Source organism: Equus caballus, chromosome 3, assembly GCF_041296265.1.
Source record: "Equus caballus isolate H_3958 breed thoroughbred chromosome 3, TB-T2T, whole genome shotgun sequence".
Taxonomy (NCBI): Eukaryota; Metazoa; Chordata; class Mammalia; order Perissodactyla; family Equidae; genus Equus; species Equus caballus.
In genome coordinates, this window is record NC_091686.1 from 67,140,387 (window position 1) to 67,164,269 (window position 23,883).

Genomic DNA, 23,883 nt, shown 5'->3' on the forward strand with positions numbered 1-23,883 from the left:
CTTGGATGATTTTTTATAGCACCACCTTTCTCTCTCAGATATTTGAATTCAGAATCTTAAACATGACAATAATTCTGTAAGTATGGGACATGAAGAAGAGGTAATGTAATAAGAAATAAATATCAGGCTGGCCTAAAGTATCTTCTTTCTAACTCTGAATTCCAGAAGGCAGTGAGGCAATTTTTTGCATTATTTTAATGGAAAAGGATGTGATCTTCACATTTTATATATAGCAAATTACTCATACAACTAAAATACAGAAGTATAATGCCAATGAAAAGAAAAAAATCTCGAAAAATTATTAATGCTTGTGACAGATTGTATTTTCCAACAACACCTGCCGCAATATGGCCCCTTGAATATAGATGAGTTTTTGACTTGCTCATAACTATTGAAATGCAGTGAAAATGATGCTGTGTGAATTCTGAGGCTAGGTCATGAAAGGTGATGCAGCTTCTGCTGGGTTAAGTGGGAGGTTGGCCCTGGAACTCTGAGACACTCTGTAACAAGTTTGACTTATCTGAGGCATCAGTGCTGTGAGGAAGCCCAAGCCACATGGAAAGGCAACATGGAGGAGTTCCAGCTCAGAGTGTGAGCTGAGAGTTCCAGACTGGGCTGACAGTCAGCATGAACTGCCAGGCATGCCTTTAGATGATTTCAGCCCTCAGTCTTTGAGTTGTCCCAGCTGAGATCCAGAAATTTTGGAACAGAGAGAAGTCATCTGTACTACGACATTTTAAATCTTGACCCATAAAATTAGCGAGCAAAATAAAATGGTTATTTTATGACACTAAGTTTTGTGGTAGTTTGTTAGGTAGCAACAGCAACCGGAAGAGTAGCTTGGTGAACGTTTCCTCTTGTGCAGAAGACCCAAACCTCTGAAACGCTTCTCCCTCTTCAAGCCACAGTTTTGCTGGTAAGTGACATATTATTAAAGAACTATTTATTAACTTTAGAAAAAAAGCCACATTTCTGATCTTTTTCTTCCTTCAGCTAAGAGGGGTTTCTACAATTCATCCCTGTTTAGATCTCTCTCAAATACCGAACTTTTATGACCCAAATCTTCATAAATATAATGATGTCCTTCCCTTAAGCATTACTTCTTACATTTTTATAAACATTTTATGTATTACTTATTTACTATTTTGGCATAAATATTTTTATTTTCTAAATAATATAGCAAAGTTAGACAACCTGCAAGACAACTATTATTAATATTATTAAGATATCTTGTGAAATTCTCTTAAAGTTTTCCTAATATATTAGTACTTTAGGATTTTAGGTCTCTGTCTTCACATTGATGTAAGTTGGTTTAACGAATTGGCTTTGTCATCATTAATGTCTAGGAATATCAGATCATTTTTACTAAAAATGAGTTTGGTTGGTATTTCACGTAGATCGTGAAATGTGGTGTTCACTGTTGGCTCGTGAGTTTTTTCCCGTATTACTTCAGATGTAAGGCCCCAATATTACGTAGATTCCTTCCTTAGTGCTTGAGGCACAAGAGCGCATACCCAACATTTAGGGGGCATTAAGAAGAAATTAGAAGAAGATGTTTGTTTTAAAGACCTGAATTTTCTCAGTGTATACAAATATAGTAATTAAATAAAATTCGTTTTATTTGCTGCAACCAATTTTCCTGTCTATAGGGGCGTACCTCTTTTATCTTAGAAGTCATTCTCACCGTCCAGACTTACATTCTGGGAAGGCCGCTGCAGGCAATGGTGACTCTTAGGGTAATACTTTATTGCTTTTTTACAGATGACTTCAGACTTTTATTTCAGTCTCTTTACAGAGTACAGGATGCTAGAACAATTACAATGTTTTTACAGCAGTAGGACTTCTTGAGGAAAAGTCTTATCTGTCTTGTGTCAACAGATATTTTTTTCCCATAATAGGAAAAGTGATTAGATCAGGAAGAAATCTCGCTTTCTAGGGGCCAACACCTGAGTTTGATTAAAGTTGTCTGTGAAGACGTTTGGTTTATCAGTAATCTGAGGACTAGTAGAGATGGTCCCATTAAGTAGATAAATCAGCAGAAAGTGTTTGCACAGTGGTGAGTTGTTTCCTCCGTGCCTTAAAGCCATTCTGACCTTGCATGTAGGGCAGAGCTGGCTAAAAGTTAGCTAGATTTTAATCTCCAGGATGTAGATTATGGTGCATTTCATTTGGGTCAGTTGGCAGGGTCTCTCACACTTAACTACTGTTTGTAATAATCTGGTTTACTATCATCTAAGGCTTTGTGACTCATGGTGTGGTTCACAGACTAGCAGCTTCAGTGTCACACGAGAGCTTGTTGTAAATGCAGAATCTCAGGCCTGTCCCAAGCCTACTGAATCAGAGCCTGCATTTGGGAAGGATCCTATGTGCACACTAAAGTTTGAGATACTCTGCTCTCAGATAAGACGTCCTTGGAACTGGGCGGATGCAGTGTTGTACATTGAAAGTCCATGTGTCCACTCCTATGTATGGATGGATGGAGAGGGAATCTCATTACGGCTTTTTCTGTTCTGGGTAGTACCATATAACCATGAATGGGTGCTCAATCTGTAAAAGCATCAGAATGATAGTCTTACATGTCTAAATATTTAGCAGCCATGCCCTTTGTTCCATTTGTTTGAAAAAGTTTAGTGCTTGAAGAGACATACCCCAGCAAAGAAATGAGTGTGAAGATATCAACCTTGAGAATGGAAGGACTGAGTGACTCGCAGGCCAGCTCTTGGAAGAACAACATTTTGCGCCCAGTGTGGGCTGTGAAGCCAGACCGGACTGCAGTCCCTTTTTTAGCTGCTCCCTGTGTCTTTTCACACAGCTGGCTCCATTTTACTCTTTAGGCTTCAGATTGACTTCAGATTGACTTCAGATTGACTTCAGATTGTTTCCATTCTGAAACATAACCTTCGTGTGGAGCAGGAAATTATCTTTTGTTTTCCATTGTTGTAAGCCCTGAGTCCAGTGTCTGACGAATAGTCTATCAAGATGCACTTGTCGAAGAAACAAACTGCATCTGGCTTCCTCGCTTACTTGCTATATAATCTTGGGTAGTTCGTGTAACCACTCTGAGCATCAGTTTCCCATCAGTAAGTTAGGTGCATACCCACTTCACTAGGTTATTGGGAGGACTAAAGGAGATACTATATGTAAGCCCTTAGCATGCTCCCTGGGATATCATAAACACTCAATTAATTTTAGTTTAAATCTAAGTACTCAATGTGGTTATGGAACCAAGTGAAAAATAATTCTTGACTTAGGAATGTATAACATAAAAATAAAACAGTTTAGTTTATATACTTAGCACTATCTTGCATGTTACAGGTGTTGGTGTAGGAACAAAATGAAAAATTGCAAATAATCAGAAGTGCAGAAGCTCTATCAGATTGCAGTTTCTCCGTTGTATACTCTTGTTCTCTGGGGTTTTATGAACTTGTTTTTTGTTTGTTTGCTTTGTTTTGTAACGTAGGAGAGGGAACTGCCCAAGGACAGCCTTGTTGGTATAAAAATGGAAACTGGCAGGCTTGCTTTGCTAGGGCTGCTGGATGCTCCTCTCCGCAAATCCTGAAAATTGCTTTATTCCGTTTGGAGCCAGGGCGGGTGTGCTGAACATGCACCCTAGCCTGAGCCCCAGTGCCCGAAGGCCCCCTAGCATCTCACTGGTCCACTTACCAGCTGTTTCTTCTCCTGATAGGATTACATTATCCTATATAATATCTGCTTGCTGATGCTTTCACTGAATATTAGATATCTCCTAAAATTCCTGATTTTTGAATTTTTTTCTCAGTTTGTCTTTAAGTAGAGAGCAAATAAAAAATTCAGATGTAATTTGATCTATATAATTTTTTTGTTTATTTTCTTTGCTTGAGGAAGATTAGCCCTAAGCTAACTTCTGTTGTCAATCTTCCTCTTTTTGCTGAGGAAAATTGTTGCTGAGCTAACATTTGTGCTCATCTTCCTCGATTTTATATGTGAGATGAGGCCATAGCATGGCTTGATGAGCAGTGTGTGGGTCCATGCCTGGGATCCAAACCCTTGAACCTCCAGCCACTGAAGCAGAGCACATGACCTTAACCACTACACCACCGGGCTGGCCCCTAATTCTGGTTTTTAAACCCATCTAAACCACTAAATTCCATTAAAAAGCTAATATATTTAAGACACATCTCCCGAGTGACTATTTTCCTTCAGAAGAAATTAGTCACCAGACTGATTCTATGCTTTCTACTACACAAGAGATGCAGGACTGTATGCCCACCAGTACGTTCTTCTCTCTTCCATTACAATCAGTAAGAAAAAATGTCTTCCTTATGCCTTTTAATCAGGGTTAGGGATGGAGATTATGGTAGGAGAACCAATGGGGGTGGAAAATGTATGTGGATAGATTTCTTGGGACTTAGAAAACTTAGAGAAACTTTAAATGAAAACTACTGACCATACTATTTTATACTTAAGCATCAGACTTTACTTTGGTTTAGCATAAGTTTCTTGCCATCTTTCAATGGTAAAACATAAAGCAAGAATTATATTTGTTGAACTTTATCAGCGTTTCATTTGAATAATCCATTTGAATAACTATCTTTAGGCAAAAGTGTGAAACTCCAAGTGGATCAGGAATAGCTGATTTTCTTTATCTCCATGAAAAATTTGCATATTAAAAATGGCATATGTAAGATAGAGATACTAAGAGAGAACATTTTCCAGCTCAAAAGTCATTTTACCTCTAAAGTCTTAATATTTTTTTCTACTTAGAATAGAGTCCACTTAGTTTACCAAAAATGAGAACAAAGTAGTAGATATTCCTAAAATATGTCAATACTTTTGGTAAAGTCATAATTGAGATAGTGTAATTTTAGTGTGTTATTTGTTAGGGATGGACCCATAGATATATGAAAAAGATGACATTTTAAATCAGTAGGAAAAAAGATAATGTTATCAACATGGAAAACCTAAAATTATAATTTGACCTCACTCCATATGCAAAAATAATTTCCATGCAAACTAAGGAACCTATGTGAAATGCAAAACCTTTTACATTTTTGCAAAAATACAGGAGAAGGGTAGGAGACAATTTCATGAAAAAAATATAGAAAAATGCTGTTAGATTTGAGTGCATTAAGGTTTAAAATTTTCTTGCCTCAAAAAAGATAAGAGATAGGGTGGAAGAAAATAGTTGCAATTTGTGTAGCCAACATGTAACATCTAGAATGTACTGAGAACATGAAATTAGAAAACAAGTAAAATCATCAGTTAACCTAAGAGAAATATGAATGGACAATAAACTTATAAAGAGCTGCTTAGGGGCCAGCCTCGTGGCCGAGTGGTTAAGTTCACGAGCTCTGCTTTGGCAGCCCGGGGTTTGCCGGTTCAGATCCTGGGGTGCAGACCTATGCACCGTTTATCAAGCCATGCTGTGGCAGCATCCCACATGGAAGAACTAGAATGATGTACAACTAGGATATATAGCTATGTACTGGGGCTTTGGGGATTAAAAAAGAAAAAAAGAAAAGAGAGGAAGATTGGCAACAGATGTTAGCTCAGGGCCAACCTTCCTCACCAAAAAAAGCATTCTTTAGGAAAAATAAAAAAAGAGCTGCTTAACCTAACTAGTAATTAGAGAAATGTTAATTAAAAAAAATGGGATCACATTTTATACCTGTCAGATGGGCAAAAATAAAGCTACAATGCCAAGTATTGGTAACAGGGTAGAGAAATGCAAATTCACACGATTCTGGTGAGAAGAATTAGTCCAACCCAGTTTAGAAGGCAATCTAGCATTATGTAGAGAAGCTGAGGATTTATGATGAATTTTGTCTCAGCAATTCTTTTTGTAAGCCCATCCTCTGCAGAAATTCTTGCCCACATGTGGGAAAACATCCACGAATGCTTTTTGCAGCATTGCTTTTAAGAAAGAAAAACTGGGTACACCTCTGTCTCTATAAATGGGAAATGGATAAACAAAGGGTGACAGAGGTATACAATGGAATATTATACAGCAATTAAAATGAATGCACTAAAATGAAGTATATCAACATAAATACATATCAAATACATGTCATTAAGTATTCACATATTCTTTAAAAACACACAAAAAAGTCTTAAGTTCCCTGTCTATGTACCCAACATGCCTTGGACTGGACGTCATCTTTGTGAGTATTTATCATTCACTTACAAGAGGGGTAGCAAAGTTGAGAATTCAGGTCTGAGCATTTGTGTCTTCCTCTCACTCTGTCCCACCTACGAGCCTGACATTCTGCGTTGAGACTGTGGGTTTCTTCCTGCTCCCTTTGAGAAAGGAAGCCATGTTCTTTTGGAGGCTAGCCTCGCCTCGGCAAAGAGCGGAGCCTGGTCTTTCACTGTATACTCCCTGTAAAAATCTGACACGATCATTGACAGGAAAAGCTATTCAGCACATTGTGAAGCTGTGGAAGTAGAACAAGCTCAAAATCGTGTAGTAATCAATTAAAATGTGAGCCAACTGAAGAGTTTCAGAAGGTCCAAAGAAATGATAAATTCCCCACTGCTTTCCACACAGAGTATTCAGTTAATTGATTGGACATTTCTTCAAAAATTATATATTGAAACCAATATGTGGTTTTTCCTACATGTTGGAACTGTGAATGAGGACTTTCACTTTTCCTTAAATGTGGAAAAATAATACCTGTGTAGTATTTATGTTCATTTCCCTGGTGTAAAGTTAAATTTTGCAATTGATATTTTTAATATCTTTATGACAGCTTAGAGTATACAATTATTTTCTAATTTTAATTGTTTTCTATGAAAATATATTTTACAAATAACAAAGTATATATATATTATGAATGTATAGAAACAAATTAAAAGCACTCAGTTTCATTAAATCAGGGAAATGAATGTTAAAATCACAATATGATACCTCTACAAACCCCCCCAAAGGAATAAAAAGCAAAGTACTGACAATACCAAGGACTGATGGAGGTGTGAAGCAGCTGATGCTCTCATCCATTTATCTGGTAAGAGTCTAAAGATAGCTCAACCACTTTGGAAAACTGTTGGACAGTATCTAAATTTTCAACACAGACATACCCTGTGACTCAGTAATTAAACTCTTAGGATCGCACAGTTAGAGAAATGCGTGTGCATCAAAGTGGCGTCATTCCTAATAGCCCCAAAGTACAAATGACCCATATGTCTTTCGCCAGCCACTAGATAAGTTGGGTGTAGTCACACGGTGAAGCGCTATCCAGCAATGACAAGGAGCAGGCTCCTGCTACATAAAACGTCATGGAAAAGTCTCACAACATAGTGTTGAACAAAAGAAACCAATGCAAAAGAATACATACTGTGTAATTCCCTTTATATGGAATTTACCAGGCAAACCTAATTTACGGTTTTAAAAATTTACTTTAAAAATTTTCCATGGTATTAGTTCTGTAATCTGCAAAAATAATTCTAAAGTTTATCTGGATGAATAAACAAGCAAGGAAGCTAAGAAAAATTTTAATATTAATACTGACAAGCATTATCTTGCTCTATCTGGTTGTAAAATATTTTAGAAATTACAATAATTGAAACAACTTTGAACTGGTTCAAAGGGGAGTTCAAGGGAAAGGGAAAATTTCCTGTAAAAGATGCTGACCACCATAAAATTTATGAGAAATAATTTAATAATTATCAAGTACTCTCTTCAAATGAAATATGAATGACTATATGAATTATTGTTATTAAAACATTACTGAAGTGTATATATTTACTAAGGAACACTTGAGGAATTATTGTGAATTAAAACACATCCATGTAGGTCAAGAAATGGCACTGCAGAAGCTCTCCTCATACTCCTCCCAATCTTCACCCCCTCCCTTCTTCCCCAAACTATTATCCTGCCTTCTGACATCCTGGATTAGTTTTGTCTGCTTTTGAATTGTGTATAATTGGATTAATGCTGCATGTATTCTTTTATATCTGCCTCTTTTGCTCAATATACAAAGTATTTTTTAAATAATATCAAGAAAAATGATAAATCATTTGCAAATTAATTGAGTTTTTTACCTTATAATGGACACTAACATTAAAAGCCAGAAGAAAACATAACTGGAACTTTAAGTGAGGGAAGGTATTTATAACATAAAATCAATGGAGGAAACCACAAGGGAACACGTTGCTAGATCTGAGTTAAACAAAATTAAATCTATATCAAAAGTGCTATAAAAATTAAAAGGTAGGGGCCAGCCCTTTGGCCGAGTGGTTAAGTTCGAGGGCTCCACTTTGGTGGCCCAAAGTTTCGCTGGTTCAGATCTTGGGCACGGACACGGCACCGCTCATCAAGCCATGCTGAGGCGGCATCCCACATGCCACAACTAGAAGGACCCACCACTAAAAATACACAACTATGTACTTTGGGGAGTTTTGGGGAGAAAAAGGAAAAATAAAATCTTAAAAAAAAATTAAAAGGTAAATTAAGTGGGAAAAATATGTGCAACAATATGACAGAAAAGCATTAACATGTACTTTAGATAAGAGTAACTCTTATGGATCAATAACAAAAATATTACCCCAACAGAAAATTGAACCAAGATACAAATAGACAAATCACAGATATAGATTAGCATAAACAGATAATTTTATGTATCTAATCAGCAAAAATATATCAATTTATAGAAATCTATTTTAAGATAATGATCTGAATTTTACCCAAATATTTATATATAAAGATATTTTATAAATTTTAAAACAATCTAAATGTTTAATGGTAAGGTGAATTATCTTGTAGATAATAAAACATTCTCACTTTGGAATATTATATAGTCATTAAAATTATGCTTTTAATGAATATTTGATGATAAAGAAAAAGTCTTGAGTGTATAATGTTAATTATAAAACGTTTTTAAATATGCCTTGTGAATGTGTTCATGTGTCTATATGTTTACATGAAGAAATTTGGGGGGCTGGCCCGGTGGCACAGTGGTTAAGTGTTCACATTCTGCTTCGGTGGCTCAGGGTCCGCCGGTTTGGATCCTGGGCGTGGACACAGCACTGCTTGACAAGCCATGCTGTGGTAGGCATCCTATATGTAAAATAGAGGAAGACGGGCACGGATGTTAGCTCAGGGACAGTCTTCCTCAGCAAAAGGAGGAGAATTGGCAGAAGATGTTAGGTCAGGGCTAATCTTCCTTAAAAAATAAAAATAAATAAAAAAATTAAAAAACAAAGAAATTTGGACAAAATTTCTTCAGCCTCATGGCTCTGATGGCCTCAGGGTGGTTGGTGAGATTACAGTGACTTTCAGTTTCTTCTATTAATTTTCCAGATTTTCCAAATTTTCTACCTTGGACTCTTTTAATCCTTTCATTCAAGCAGCGAATATTTATGCACCAGGAACTGTATGGTTAGAAGAAAAAGGGTAGAGAAAAGGATCCTATCTAGGAATCACAGAGTGGCAAAGGAAGGGAAAAGATCAAGTGGCAATCCTCCAGGTGTCCTGGCCAGTGGAGGACTTCCTGCTGTGGCTTCGTCTCGCCGTTGCGTCTCCTGTGTTCCCCTGCACAAGCTCAGCTTTGCCTGAGCTCTCTTTGTTCTGGATGTTATGCCCACATGTGTCACAGAATCCAATTTTTGTCACAAAAGTTGTGACACAAACACAAAATTAATCGACATCTTTTGTGCAAATACAAAAATGAGTGCTCCCTGAAGAGGGAATAATTCTCACCTATTTCATAGTAGAATCAATTTTGATCCCTGTAGTGTTTTCATTGTCTGATAGAACTAGACTATTTTTAGGAAACATTAAAATAAAATTTTATCTTAAAGCAAAAAGCCCTGCTTGCTGTCTAAAGGAGGAGCTAACTGTTGCATGTGTTCAGCTTCCACCGGTACACACTTCCACCCATCGAGTTCGGGTAACCATGCGGCAGGCTTCCTCCGAAAGCAGTCGTTAGCCTACTGTCAAGCTGTCACGCACTTTTTGGTACCATCTGTCTCCTCTGGCACATATGACTGCTGTGCAGTCTGGGGCAGAGCAATTTACTCCTTTACCGAAAGGTCCAAAGCGCATTTAAAATGTAATTTACTCTATCATTATTTTTTCAAGGTGTTCCTGAGAACACTGGGCCTGGTGTAGATTTGGGCATGAGTTTGACCAGAATCCAGCTCATTTGTTCTTCAAACAGAAAGTACAAGTACCTTCTACAATGTAATCTAGAAACAATAAAATGATAGCTGAGCCACCTAGGCATAAACATCACTGGTTCATTCTCACATATTCTTAGTCAGGCATTTATTGTTTTTTTAAGTCAATAGCATAACGATTAGTAAACAAATACACCCCTTATTATATGCACACCTTCTTTTAAAGCAAATTCTCCATGCTTTCCAACTCTTCTAATGCCTGCTCCTTAGGCATTTGCCTCCAGGACCTGATATTAGAATACTGAAACATTTTCACGGACTACTAAATAGTTTTAGAATAAACTAGGCCGTGGCCCCAGGGAGGAAATGGCTCAGCTTCAGGGATGCATAACCACCCATATATTTGGTAAGCGCCGATCATTCTGCTGCACAGACTCAACAGGCTGGTCCCTATAGCCGCTCGCTTTCCCCTTTCAGTCCTTTCCTACCTAGAACCTTGAGGCTGTGTGTCCTTTGGCTCATGCTGCTGGCCAGCTCTTCCTGTTCTCAGCTGTGTTATCTAAGTTTTCTCTGATACTCACTTTGCCACTAAAATGCTTCATAAAAATTTGTAGTGAAATAGCCTGCCAGGCCCCATTCTTGTCTATGTACCAATCTAGCAAATATTAAAATCTTGCAAAAATCTTCATGCTAAATTAAATAAAGCAAAGACAGAGCTCAAGACGAGAAATATAATAATTACTTTACTAGACTCGGGCTTCTCCTTGGTATTACCTGAATAAAAAAATACTGAAATGTTTCTCAATTTTCCTCGTTTACATTTTTTCTGCACCATTTTAAATAAGGTATGGCTTAAAAATTATTCTTGTAACTACATATGGTGACAGATGTTAAGTGGACTTATTGTGGTGATCATTTCACAATATGTACAAATATTGAATCATTATGTTGTAGACTGTAAACTAATATAATGTTATATGTCAATTGTACTTCAATAAAAAAAATAAGGTACGTCTAATCTCTGGTAACAAACCCTTTGCATAAATGATCAAATTTCATGCACTTCTACTGTTACCAAAAGTGCATGTATGGCAAGTCAAATATTACATAATATGCTACCCTCTCCTGGCCGTAGGTATATAACGAGGAGTCAGACTTCATGAACAGAAAAATTCCTTCTAAGTCTGGACTATCTATCATTGATAAGTGGTACATGGGGCCAGCCATAAAAGGCAGATAATATATCCCCTACTCCTCTAAGTTAGCCACACTCCCTTTTATGCTAGCATTGGGATATACACATGCTTCACAACATTTAGCACATTTTGTTATAACTATCTATTTTGACATTATTCTTCCCTTCTAGTCTGTGCATTCTTTGACAGAATACTTAACATTACTCGTCTCTATATACCCCACACCATGACAATTTCTGCACCTCACTAGGTACTAGTGGTTTTTAGATGAACATATAATCCACCACAATCTAGAACAAGAGTCCATAAATTATGGCCTGTTGGCCAAATCCTGCTCACTGCCTGCTTTTGTAAATAAAGTTTTATTGGAACACGGCGCACTCACTCATTTATATACCGTCTGAGGCTGCTTTCCTGCTACAACAACATGGAATAGATGTGACAGAGATCTTATGCTTCACAAAGCTTAAAATATTTACCATCCATCTCTTTTCAGAAAAGTTGGCTGGTGCCTGGTCTAGAGCCTGAGAAATGAATTATTTTCTAAGAAACAGCCCAGAAGCCCCAGCACCCCAAAGTTAACCCAGGTCCTTCTACTTTGTTCTTCCTCAGTCTCCTGAATATACTTTTCTTCTAAAATGTGTGACCATGTATTTGTAACCTATCTTTCCCACTAGACTCTGGGGATATAGTAAGCTTTCCAGGGGCCCTGCATGATGTAGGTCAATGGTCTCTCAAACTTTTTGCCCACTTACCCCTTAGGAGAATTTTGGAAATCCTAGCATATATTTAAGTTGAGATCTAAAATGTTTCATTAGAAATTTAGATTGTTGCAAAGGATATAATCTTCTATGGATGTAAATATTCACACTTTAAAATAAAACTGTTACATCTGAGAGAATGTATACAGCAAAGTGTTTGACACCCACTACCATCTAAAGAGATTTTGGCTTCCAGTTAGGATGGAGAAAGGCACAAGAGAACATCACTTCTACTCAAGCAATGAGAACAAGCCAGAGAGTCTACAAAATCATGGTTTCTGGAGTCCATTAGAGAGCTGAGGTTGCAAGGCCACTCGGTGAGCTGAGATCCAAAAGTGACAAGGCCTCTATGAGGAGAGGCAGGACAGAAACGAGCTGGTTGACATTTGGCACAGCAGTGAGAAGAACAGGTGGCTGCCACAGAAATGAGTAAGAGTGGAGCTTAATGAAGACTTTTAGTGGTGAGCGTGAGTTTGGTATGCTTCCACAGGTGGAATCTGCACCCACCTGCCACCTGTCCTCGGACGTCTACCTAGAGTTTACAAGAAACGTGAAGACATGAGTTAGGATCAACTGCAAAGGGGCACAAGGAAACTTTGGAGTGAAGGGCTTGTTCTGTATCTCCTGTAGCTGGTTACACAATTGGTAAAATTACCAAAATTCATCAAAATGAACCACTTAGAAGAAGTGGATTCAATATGTAAATTATGCCTCGATAAGCTGAAAGAACATAATTTGGGCCACAACGAGTGGCAGAATTGTATTAGCAATATGATACTCTTTGCGTAATTTTTAAAACAAGAAAAAATACTAAATATTATGGACAATTACTCGCATAGAAATGATAAGCACCAAATTCAGGATGAGGTCACTTTGGTGGAGACAAGGGCGAGACTGAGATAAGAAGACGGACACGGGCTTTACCTGAATGTATTATGTCTCGTTTCCTTTTCAAAAATCTGAAGCAAATGTGGCTAAAGGTTAAGATTTTTCCATAGCTGGGTGATGACCATACGGGTGTTTGTAATATTACTTTCTGTAATTAACGAAAGTAATCTGGAGTTAAATTCACACAGAACAAAAAATTTAAATAATAGTATTGAAATTGTTTAAGGCAAAAAGAGGGAAGTGATAGATGAAGGTGGAGGAGGGGCAGGCAGAAGAGGATGTTCAAAGTGTTGATTTTTTTTGTCTTTGCAGCTCAAATAAAGTTCTCCCAACAGCACAATTATGTCTCCTCATTCCCTTCTGAGCCAGTGCACTTTGTCCTTCTTCTCTTGTTAGGAAAAACAGATCCCTACCCATCAGTGAAGCTTTCCTTTGTGAATCTGAAGGGTTTCCAGTGGCCAGATCTACCAGCTTGATTCTATCTTTGAGGACAGGCACTTGTTAATACTTCAGCAATAAAAATGTATAACCTCGACAAGCAACCAAAGGAGAGAGTGATTACACTTGGACACTTGTTCCCCAGGTTCCCAAAATCTGTGTTCTTCACCATCATGTGGGTAGTACAGATAGTTACTCAGCAAGCTTCTTCCTAAAGTCCCCACTCTATTAAATAAAATTTCCTTCCTGGGCACCCTCGCCTCCTACACTTTTGGTCGTTTCCACTCCCTTTGTAGTGTGTAGATTGATCTGGAGGAAGATGGCAGTCAGTATGCAGAGAAACTTCTGGTACTTCCTCCTCCTCCTCCCTTCTTCCTCCCTTTTTCTTGCTCCTCTTCCTTCTCCCTGTTCTTCTTAACAAGGATGGCAGTTAAAATCTTGGCAATGTCTGATGTCCATGATCTTTTCTTATTTTCTAGTACATTTTTCCTGACAATGTTACTGCTAAGAACTCAGAAGTACAAGAATTTGCATTTTTAAATTTTCTATAAATAAATTTAAATCTATCTTTGAGCCCATGTCTCACTTTTCCGGTAGAAATTAAATTTCACTCTTTATTAGGGTGCCTCCTCCTCCCATGGGCATGAACCACAGGACTGGGATGTCCCTATGGGCATTGCTCATCGGTTCACACTTGCTGAGACCACCTTTGTTCCAGCATGAATGGTCCCTTCAGCATCAGAAGCTCTGTTGCAATAATGCTTAAAGCATGGGAACCTGGGGGCTGAGTTTCCATCCCCCTAGGGGCACCAAGCAGTCATCCCCTTGAGATTTTGAGATCTTGTTGCCTCCTCTAGATACTGCCTCTGATAGCAATTAATTCTTCCATCTTCCACTACATTGAGACATCTTAATAATTGTAAGCCATCTCTCCCTTTCCTTCATTTTGTCCACAACGGTTGCCCTCAAAGGCCCTCCTCTCTCTCCCTCCCTCCCTCTCTCTCTCCCTCTCTCTCTCCCTCTCTCTCTCTCTCTTTCTCTGTCTCTCTCTCTCTGTCTCTGTCTCTGTCTCTCTCTCTCTCTGTGGGGGGTGGGAGGGCATCATCTATTCAGTGAGCTTTATCACTTAGAAAGACCAGAAAGAGCTCTTCACTTCAAGCATCAACTATTTTCTACCTTGTAAAAACCTCAAGGTAAGTAAGTATACTGACCTCGCCACCTGCTTGAAATGGGGAAAGAAAAAGAAAAGTACATAGGGGAACAAATAGAGTGAATTGATATTCTAATACATTATCCTGAAACACAAACTATAGAAATGATTTCTGAAGGTAGCCACTGTGCATTTTTTAATAACTCGCCCCCGGGTTGCATTTGTAAAATTTGTTAGCCTGCCTTAGACAAGTACTTTTAGAATCAGACTCTCCTATGTTAAACTTCTCAGCTCTGTCACATTCTAGTTCTGGATCCCTGAGGCGGGCACTGTGATGTGCCTTCTAGATCCCCCTTCAGTGAAGGACATGTTGCCTCAAATTGGGAGTGCTTTTTGCGGACAACCTTCGGCTGTCAGGTCGTCAGGGATTGCCTCAGCTGCAAAAGACTGCCTCACCCAAGGTCATGCCTTTTCCCAAGGTGGTCCACATTCAGTGACTGACAGATGTGGGATGTAAGTGCCTGGCCATACTCGCCCAACTGGGGATGACTGAAAGGCGTTCTAGCTTCAGTTTCCCCTGGTTGGTTGAGGCTGTCCTTGAGACTGGTCACAGATCTACTTCTTCCTCTCTCTCTGCCCACTACTGCTCCCCTCCTCTCCCTTTGACCAGTTTTGATCGCAAGGGCATTCCTCAATAAGCATCCTGCTTGCAAAACTCCATCTCAAGTCTGCTTCTCGACCTGAAACATTTTTGAAACTCAACTTCTTCATTTGTATCACAGTATTATTGTAAAGATTAAATGAAATAGTGCAAGTCTTACTATAGTGCCCGACATATTATAAGTTCAATAATTGGTGGAACCTAGTATTATTGTTGCTCAAAAATCACTTTGCTAAAGGCTGTTCTCAACCATTCATCTTCCTATGTTTCTAGTGAAATCTAGTTAAATCAGAGTCTACAAATGGAGGGCATCTTTGCACTCAAAGGTGAAAAGAGAGTCTACAAAACCAGCTCAGCAATGTCTCTCTTTCCCTGCTATGGCGGTTGAATTTCTTTGTTGACCATATGTTGCAACACTTCTGCAAACAATGACTAGAATTGTGTTTTTTTTTTAAACTAAAGTAGGGAATTCTGAGTGCGACTCGACATGAAAATGTTTTCATTTTGGTACCAAGATATCTTTAGAAAAAATACTATGCATTCCTTAATTTTATCAAAATAGAGATATATACAGATATTTATGGAAAGATGGATGACTGAGAGTAGAAATTCCAATATCTGAATGTGGTTTTTGTTTAGCCACCCTCCCTGAAAGATCCTTGGCCCATTGTAATGCCCTGAATTTGACCGTTTTAGATTAGCTCCCTTCCTTCTCCATGACAAGATGAGAATATAGCTATAGCTTATTGTTCTCAAATTTAGTGTGCATGACAATCCACTTGAAAACTTATTGAAAATGTCAGTTCTAAGGTGCCTCTCGTAGTTTCTGACTCAGCACATCTGAGTGGGAGCTCAGGAATGAGCGTTTTTTAACAAGTGCCCAGGTCATTTTGATGCTAGCTGTGAGAAACACTTGCATGGCAAATGGCTAGGTTAATCTCCATTCAATCCAGAGAATAAAGAAAAGGGAATAGGATATAAAAGGTACTAAGTCTAATTTGCCACACCTAGGATTTCCATTAGCATCCTGTAGAACCCACAAGAGACACTTTGAAAGGGCTCAAACAAGCATCTCTCTTACAGACTAAACTTATCATGACACTCTTATTATTAGGTGATCATTTATGTTGTGAAGTATGGCTTGATCTAGAACATAACACTTACTTGCTGGTTTTTTTCTTTCTTACCTCAGTGTCCACTCTTTCTCAGTCTTGGTTGGGTTTTCCCAGCCTCTGTTGGAGTGTCCCAGACTCAAACCTTGGTCTCCTCATTCCCTAGGTCATTCATTCTCATGACTTTAAACACCATCTATTGAATAATAATTTCTAAATTTGCATTTCCAATTTCATTCCCCTGAGCTTCAGATTCACGTAACTGTCTACTGGGTATCTCCACTTGAATGCAGAATAGGCATTTCAAATTTAATTTGCCCAAAATTGAAAACTTAATTTATAGTCTCCCCAACTTCTCATCCCCTTGACTCAGTATCTTAGCAAATGGTAATTCAATTCATCTATTGTCTCAGGACTTTGAAGTCATTTTTAACTTGCATTTTTATCTCCCTCAGAGTCCATATTAAATGGATCAGCAAATCTGTTAGCTCTACGTTCAAAATATATTTGAAATTCAAGACTGGATTTCAGTAGACTGTCCTATCCCCAATGCCTAATTTTCATCACTTTCATTACTATTACCCTGAGCAAAGGCATCGCAATTAACTCTTTGGATTCCTTATTGGGACTTCCCTACAATATATTCTCAACAGAGCGCCAGGATGATCCCATTAGAACATGTCAGGTTATATTAAGCCCCTCCAAATGTTTCCAGCTCACTTGAAATGGAGTAAAATCCGTGTACTTTTCATGTGTCTTGGTCTGCTTGGGTTGCCATAACAAAATATCATAGACTTGGTGACTTAATCAACAGAAACATATTTTCTCATAGTTCTCGAAACTGGAAGTCTGAATTCAGGGTACCAGAATTGTTGGTTTCTGATGAGAGTTCTCTTCCTGGCTTGCAGATGGCCACCCATCTCACTGTGTGCTCACATGGCAGAGAGAAAGAGCAAGCTCTCTGGTGTCTCTTCTTAGAAGGGCACTAATCTTATCAGACTCAGGCACTGCTCTCATGACCCTAATTTCCTCCCAAACGCCTCACTCCTAGTACCCTCACACTGGGGGAGAAACAAGCATTCCATCCATAACTCCATGGCACACAAGACCCTCCACAGTCTGGACCTTGACCTTATTTCCTACCTCTCTTTTCTCATTTATTCAGATCTAACTGTCTCTGTATCTTTGCTCTTCATTGAACCCACCCAGGTTCAATGAAGGTTCAACCCACCCCTGCCTTGGGGTCTTTGCACTGGCTGTTCCCTTTCTCCTTACATAGTCAAATGGTTCATTCCCTTAGTTATTCAAGTATTTGCTTGACTGTCAGTTTATCAGATAACTTCTCTTGGCCAAAGTGTACCAGGAACACACCTCTAGTCAATATTGGTTTTCTTGGCTCATTGCAAGGAGAGAGGCAGCACACCATGGGAAGCCATGTGGTGTACCAGTAAGGGGATATCAGAAGGAGCTTGTCATAGTGCTCAAGTTTGTTCTAGGTAACTTTGGGGAGGGTTCAGTGAAGCATGGATTTGCTTTGAGGCTGTCAAAAAGTGGGACAATTCCATAGCTGAGTATCTTAATTTTTAACTCGGAGGAATGGAGTGAGACTAAAGCTATAATTGGTTAAGAGTCAGCAAGAATCAGCTATTACTCATGTTAGCTGGATAAGGGGATGTCTGGTTATTTTTGTGACTCGCACAGTGTTCTTGTTTTTGTCTGTTCTCAGACATGATTACTATTTGGACTCGTTTTGGTTTTGCTCTAATATAGTTACAAGAATGGTCTTGTCTGATTTTAGTTTTCTGTAAAATTGTTTGTGTTCGATAGGAAGACATCTTGGCCACTTCCGAGCTGACAGCAGACAGGCGCTTCTTTTTTTCGTACTCAATCTAAAATACAGCCTCTCCTTGTTTCTCTCCTCTTATACTGCTCTATTTTTATTGGTTATTTTTCCTCCTAGTATATGTCACTCACCACCTTCATACAACAAAGACGTTGTTTATTTGTCCGTTCTCTATACTCTCCCACACATAACTTCACGAGAGTCAGTGTTTGGATTCACTTGTTTCATCCTCAGTACCTTTGTATTCTCCTGGAATATAAGAGATGCTCAGTACTTGCTGAACAAATTTGTTCAATAGATGCTGGTTTTCCCAAACACACTTAAAAACAAATCAAGTTATAAAAGAGCCAAAAGATGAACAAATATCTTCTTCATAGTGTATGAAGTTAAGTACAATTAAGATGTAAAGACACAACTAGCAGATGGCTACCAGGTGACATAGAGTAATGATTGTTATATTACTATAAATCACGGTGTGACTTTTATAAGAATCTTCAAGTATGTGACTAATCTTTTACACAAAGTATAACTGGCTTTTCTGTTTCTCCAAGAAAAATTGAGATTGTCAGATATACAAGAAATTCCTCAATTGGGCAGACTGCTAACGGTGGACTAGGTACATACATGTGAATACTAATTTGATAATATACCTTCGTATATTTTTGGCGCATCTGTACAGTGAAGTTTTCTTTGAATAATTTTCATAAGTAGGTGAAAGGAGAGAAACTTACTTTTATGAATTACACTCATAACCTCTTTAAGGCCACTGCTCACAGTACTTTGCTAATATGTTGCTTATCCCTGAAATTACGTGTCTGTGTGTGTGTGTGCACGTACATGTGTCTGTGCGAATATTCACCCACCACGTGTGTGTATGTGTTCCTCAATCAGCACTCAAAGAGCTGATTACCAGCGCAGCAAACAGAACTGAAAACCGTCCTGCAAACGCTCCCAGCCAGTGAGTGCCCAAGGCACTGTCTGGAAAGCGTCTGGGTCAGGGTGCCCTCAGTTATGAAATTAGCATCCGTTAAAACTCCTGCAGCCAGAGCTTCCTAAAATATTTCCTCTTTATTTCTCTCTATTTTTTGAGGTCTCATTATTATTTCCCTGTTAGGGAAACAGATCATTCTGACCTATTGTAGAAATTGAAAACACAAGATGTTGGCATTTGAGGAAATGAAAAATTAAAGCTTCTGTATTTCTAAGGTCTATGTCTCTATGATTAGAGTCATTAGAAGAAGCAATCTATCAGGTTAGCCAAGTCCAAGAATAATTATAATATGTATGAGCCATCATTTATTGATACTGTGTGCCAGCTAATGCACTAAATCCTTTACATTTATTGTCTCCTTTAATTCTTACAACACTAAGATCTATAGTTCCTGTTCTAGAGACAAAATACCGGAGGGTCAGAGATATCAAATTTCACCTTATAACTGGCAAAGTAGGCGTATAAACTGTGGCAGACAGAGCAAGAACTCCACAGAGAAGTCCATGTGCTAACCCCTGGAACCTGTGCATATGTTTCTTCACATGGCAAAGGGGATTTAGCAGGTAAGAGTAAAGTGTTTGAGAGGGAAGGTTATCTTGAGTCCCAATGTAATCACAAAGCTTCTTATAAAAGGGAGGCAGGAGTATGAGAGTCAGAGAACAGATGTGACTACAGAAACAGAGGTTAGAGTGATGAGCTTTGAAAACGAAGGAAGGATCCATGAGCCAAAGAACACGAGTAGCCTCTAGAAGCTGGAGAAGATAAGGAACAGATTTTCCTCTAGAGCCTCCAGCAAGAATGCAGCCCTACTGACACCTGGATTTCAGTTTCATAGACTCCTTTCAGACTTTTGACATCTAGAACTATAATATAATAAGTTTGTGTTGTTTCAAGCCACTAAGTTTGTGGTAATTTGTTATAGCAGCAATGGGAAACTAGTACATAAACCAAGGTCTGTTTAACGCCTCTTCTATATTGCCGTGTGATAAGACATATATTTTAACTGACTCACCAACTGGCTGGTAATATCAAGCAAATTAGGCTTAGGGAAAGCAATAATCTCCTAATTAATGTAAGACATATTGTCTTTGCATATTTGGAAATTACTTCATGAAACACGATCTCTGTTCCACCACATATGTTAAGGAAGTGTGTTCTTTCAATGAGTTGCTCCAGATGAAGTGATGTGTAAGCTCTGTTCAAAATAGACCATTAATTTACTTAAGGATGAATAGTAAGCAACTGTAATACTGTATTCACTCAACTGTTTGTACTTATTGTATAACTGCTTAATCTGCTAGTTTTAACATGCATATTGATTTGGCCACTCAAGTTAATCCCTTTGTGTGTATGTTTTGAAAAGTATGAAGGTGAAAACCCAGCTATGGTTAATGCATCATCAAAATAGGGTTACAAACCAGGGTGATCCTTATAACTGTCTTTATCAGCAATCCTCCTTTAGCAGCTATCTCATTATGGGATTAACATCTTCTCCCAAATGCCAGTCCCTCTCGTAAGGTTATCTGAGGTACATCTTCCACCTTTAAAGGAAAGAATCACAGTGTGGTAGTTTCTCTTCCAGTTCAAAAGGTGAAGTTAGAGAGAGATGGAAACTTTCTCAGGAAAAGTAATAAATGCCCCCATGCTGGCAATGTATCCTTTCATTTATCAAATATCTACTGAGTATCTACCGAGTGGCGTAGGAGCGGAGATTACACTGCGGTGAGGGCTACACAAAGAGGGGTTTACTTTCAAGTGTGTGAGATAAAAAAATAGCACAAACATTTCAAAACCTAAGGATCAGAAGAAGTTCTATGAAGAAATGGTAGTAGAACTGAAAGTGAATGTGTTCATGAGTCCACCATCTGTTTTCAACACACAGAACAGAAGAAAAAGCGGTGAAATAACTATCGCAGTTAACCCATTTTGTTATGAATAGATAATTATGGGAAATTTAGATTTTATGTAGAGCGAAAGGAGAAAGACCATTAACTACAGATCTTGCACATTGGGTCGTCTGTTTACTTGACATAAGCATTCACTAATATTCTTTTCATCACAAGCCCTCTGTCCCAATGACTGGATCTCACAGGGAAAATGGCAGGAGGCAAACACTTGAAAATAATGTGCCAGATTTGCGCAACACAAGAGAAGGGGTGTTTGTCCTTCTGTCTCTTTTAGTCTATACCATACAAATTGCTGTTGAATCTGTACACTGAATGTAACCCATGTCCAAGAAAAATACCATCAATTCAGAAGCTGGCTCTTGTTTGATCATCAATACTCTTTCCCTTGGCACCATTGAGACCAGTCGCTATCTTTCAAAGACATGCTCATTTGAGGCATTGGAAAATACATTCTCAACTTCCAAGTGGAGTTTTATGTCCCCTTCAGCTGTGAAATGTTACACTGACCATCTGGAGAAGAAGGCTTGCCCCGTTTAACCTTTGACCCGTTCTCTAGAGGTAAAATCATCGATTGTTTATGCACCTCTAAACATCTGAATAAATAACAACTAGAGTTGATATGTTTTCTATCCACACTCTTTAAAAACATAATCTGCAGCATTTTGGAGGGTTGCCTGACATTTCATCATTAAGCAACCTACTAATAAGAATTCCATATATAAGGATACTTGTAAGTGGTCTTCTTACTGTAGCTCCCTGGAAATAGCTGAATATGAAAGATAAGCCTCGTCTTGCAGAAAGATATTAAGAAAATACTTTTTTCTTCTTGGCTTTTTTTGGTTATTTTGTGGTCTTTTAAAATTGACTCTGTCTTCCCTTTTTGGGAGAAACAATAGTTGGTTTTCTTTCATCATAAGGAGGTAGGAATCATCCTAGCACTTCTGTCTGAAGTCAAGATTCAACAACCCCTTGAGGGTTTATCAGACACACTGGCAGTCATGATCCCTCAGGGTCTTCTGGTGGGGTTAGGGGCACAGAGGAGAGGGATTTCTGCTTTTTTATTGTTTTGCTTGGACAGATCTTACGGTCCATGGTGACCACCCAAACACAACCCTTTTTTTAATTATTGAAAACAATAATGGGCAACTTTTCCTTAATCTTTCACGTGTTAAAAGTTCATTCATGCATGCATACATTCACTTATTCGATACGTGCTCTTCTAAGCACTAGGGATATAGCAGTGAATAAAATTTGACGAATCCTCGACCTCATGGAGATTACATCCTACTGAAGGTGCTCTTTTCCCAGGGAACTTGCTGATTTTACATAGTCACCTACTCTTCTTCCTTATTGCAGATATGAACCGTCATTTGGAAAGGGCCCAAACACCTGTGAGAATCTTACTTAATCCTATCTTGTTTTCTGGGAAAGGGAAAAAATTGTTACATGGCGTTCTCAGAAAGATCTCAGGCCCTCGATAGAGGATATTCTTAAGGATTTTTCTATAATAGACAGTTTTTCTTTTACTACTTGTCATTACTCAGGGTTCTGGTTGCAGGAGACAGAAATCAAAATCAAATTAGCTAAGCAAAAGGGGGAATTTAGCTCTTGGAAGAACCGGGGAGGGAATTCTAGACGTGGAATATTTGGGGACAGAGGAGATGCAAATGACGCTGAAATCTCCCTCTGTCTATTTCTCTCCCTCTCTCTTTGTCCCCAGACTCTGAGTCTCTCTGCACAGTAGTCTCATTTTATCCTTATGTAGACAGGCTTTCTTCAGATGTCTGGGATTTGCTGTAATGCCTTACACGGGGTGAGTACGCTTTACCTCTAAAGAGTAGGGCAAGGTTTGAGTAAGACAAATCTCTATGCTCTGGAGCAAGGAAGTCATGGCTACAAGAGCTGCTGGATTATATCACTTCTGTTTAGTAATCTCAGACTGCATAAAATGCCTGTGTACCAAAGCTCAGCTTTTGTTATGCACCTATCTCTGGACAGACCACGTGACCATGACCACACGAATTTGGGAAGGCAGGCACCATTTCCAAAGGAAAGGATGCTGTTACAAGAAGAGATGGGAATGGGATACTGGAAAAGGAGCTGCCAACTGGTTCCTACAGTCTCACTGCTCAGTAGGGCTCATGGGCAAGGATTGTCTCTGCTGCTAGTGTATGGAAGGAGGTTGGTCCTTCTTCATCTTGGTGCTTTTCAGACCACAATTCCATGAAGATGGTTCCCACTCTATCCTCAAAACCTAGGACAATGCATAGCACTTGGTAGTTAGTAAAAGTTGGTTGACTGAATGAGAAGGAAACTACTGGAAGATATTATCCATGAAAACAGGAAAGGAAACCAAGAAAGAAGAAGACACAAAATCTGAGAAAGAAGGGATCCAGTAGAGGATAAAGAGAACAGACATTTCCAATATCATGGGAAAGCAGCAAGCCTTGAGATTAGTCAGTTTAGACTGGGGCAGATCAGAAGACCTGGAGAGAGACTATAAAAAGAAGATGAAATTTATACACTGCTTAATGTACTTAATGCTTGAATATATAGAAGGTAGATTTGCATAGTCAGAGAAGCGTTTTGATAAATTGGTGATAAATACACAGAAAAACTGACAAAGAAAATTAGCCAGATATATCCTTGGGATCCCAAAGAACTTGAAAACAAAAAGGATATGAAAGAAAGAAAAGGTACTACAGATATATGAAATGTCTCCGCTGTCAGTAGCATCTGTATCATCATAACAATGTAAACAATGAATATCCATTTACTGCAACTTTTAAATAATTGGGTTAGGAGGACAGGGCGTGAGTATATCCACATGGAAGGTGGGAC

At 38.6% G+C, this 23,883-nt stretch overlaps 1 long non-coding RNA gene across 2 annotated transcripts in view; it reads left to right on the plus strand.

Annotated features, from left to right (window-relative positions):
- Window positions 1-530: 530 nt before the first annotated feature.
- LOC138923636 (uncharacterized) overlaps window positions 531-23,883 on the plus strand; it is a 42,380-nt gene continuing 19,027 nt past the window's right edge. Inside the window, exon 1 of one of the 2 annotated variants that reach the window (XR_011437545.1) lies at window positions 531-916. This is a non-coding gene — a long non-coding RNA (uncharacterized lncRNA). The remainder of the gene's footprint in view (window positions 917-23,883) is intronic. The other variant, XR_011437546.1, reaches the window with a different exon arrangement.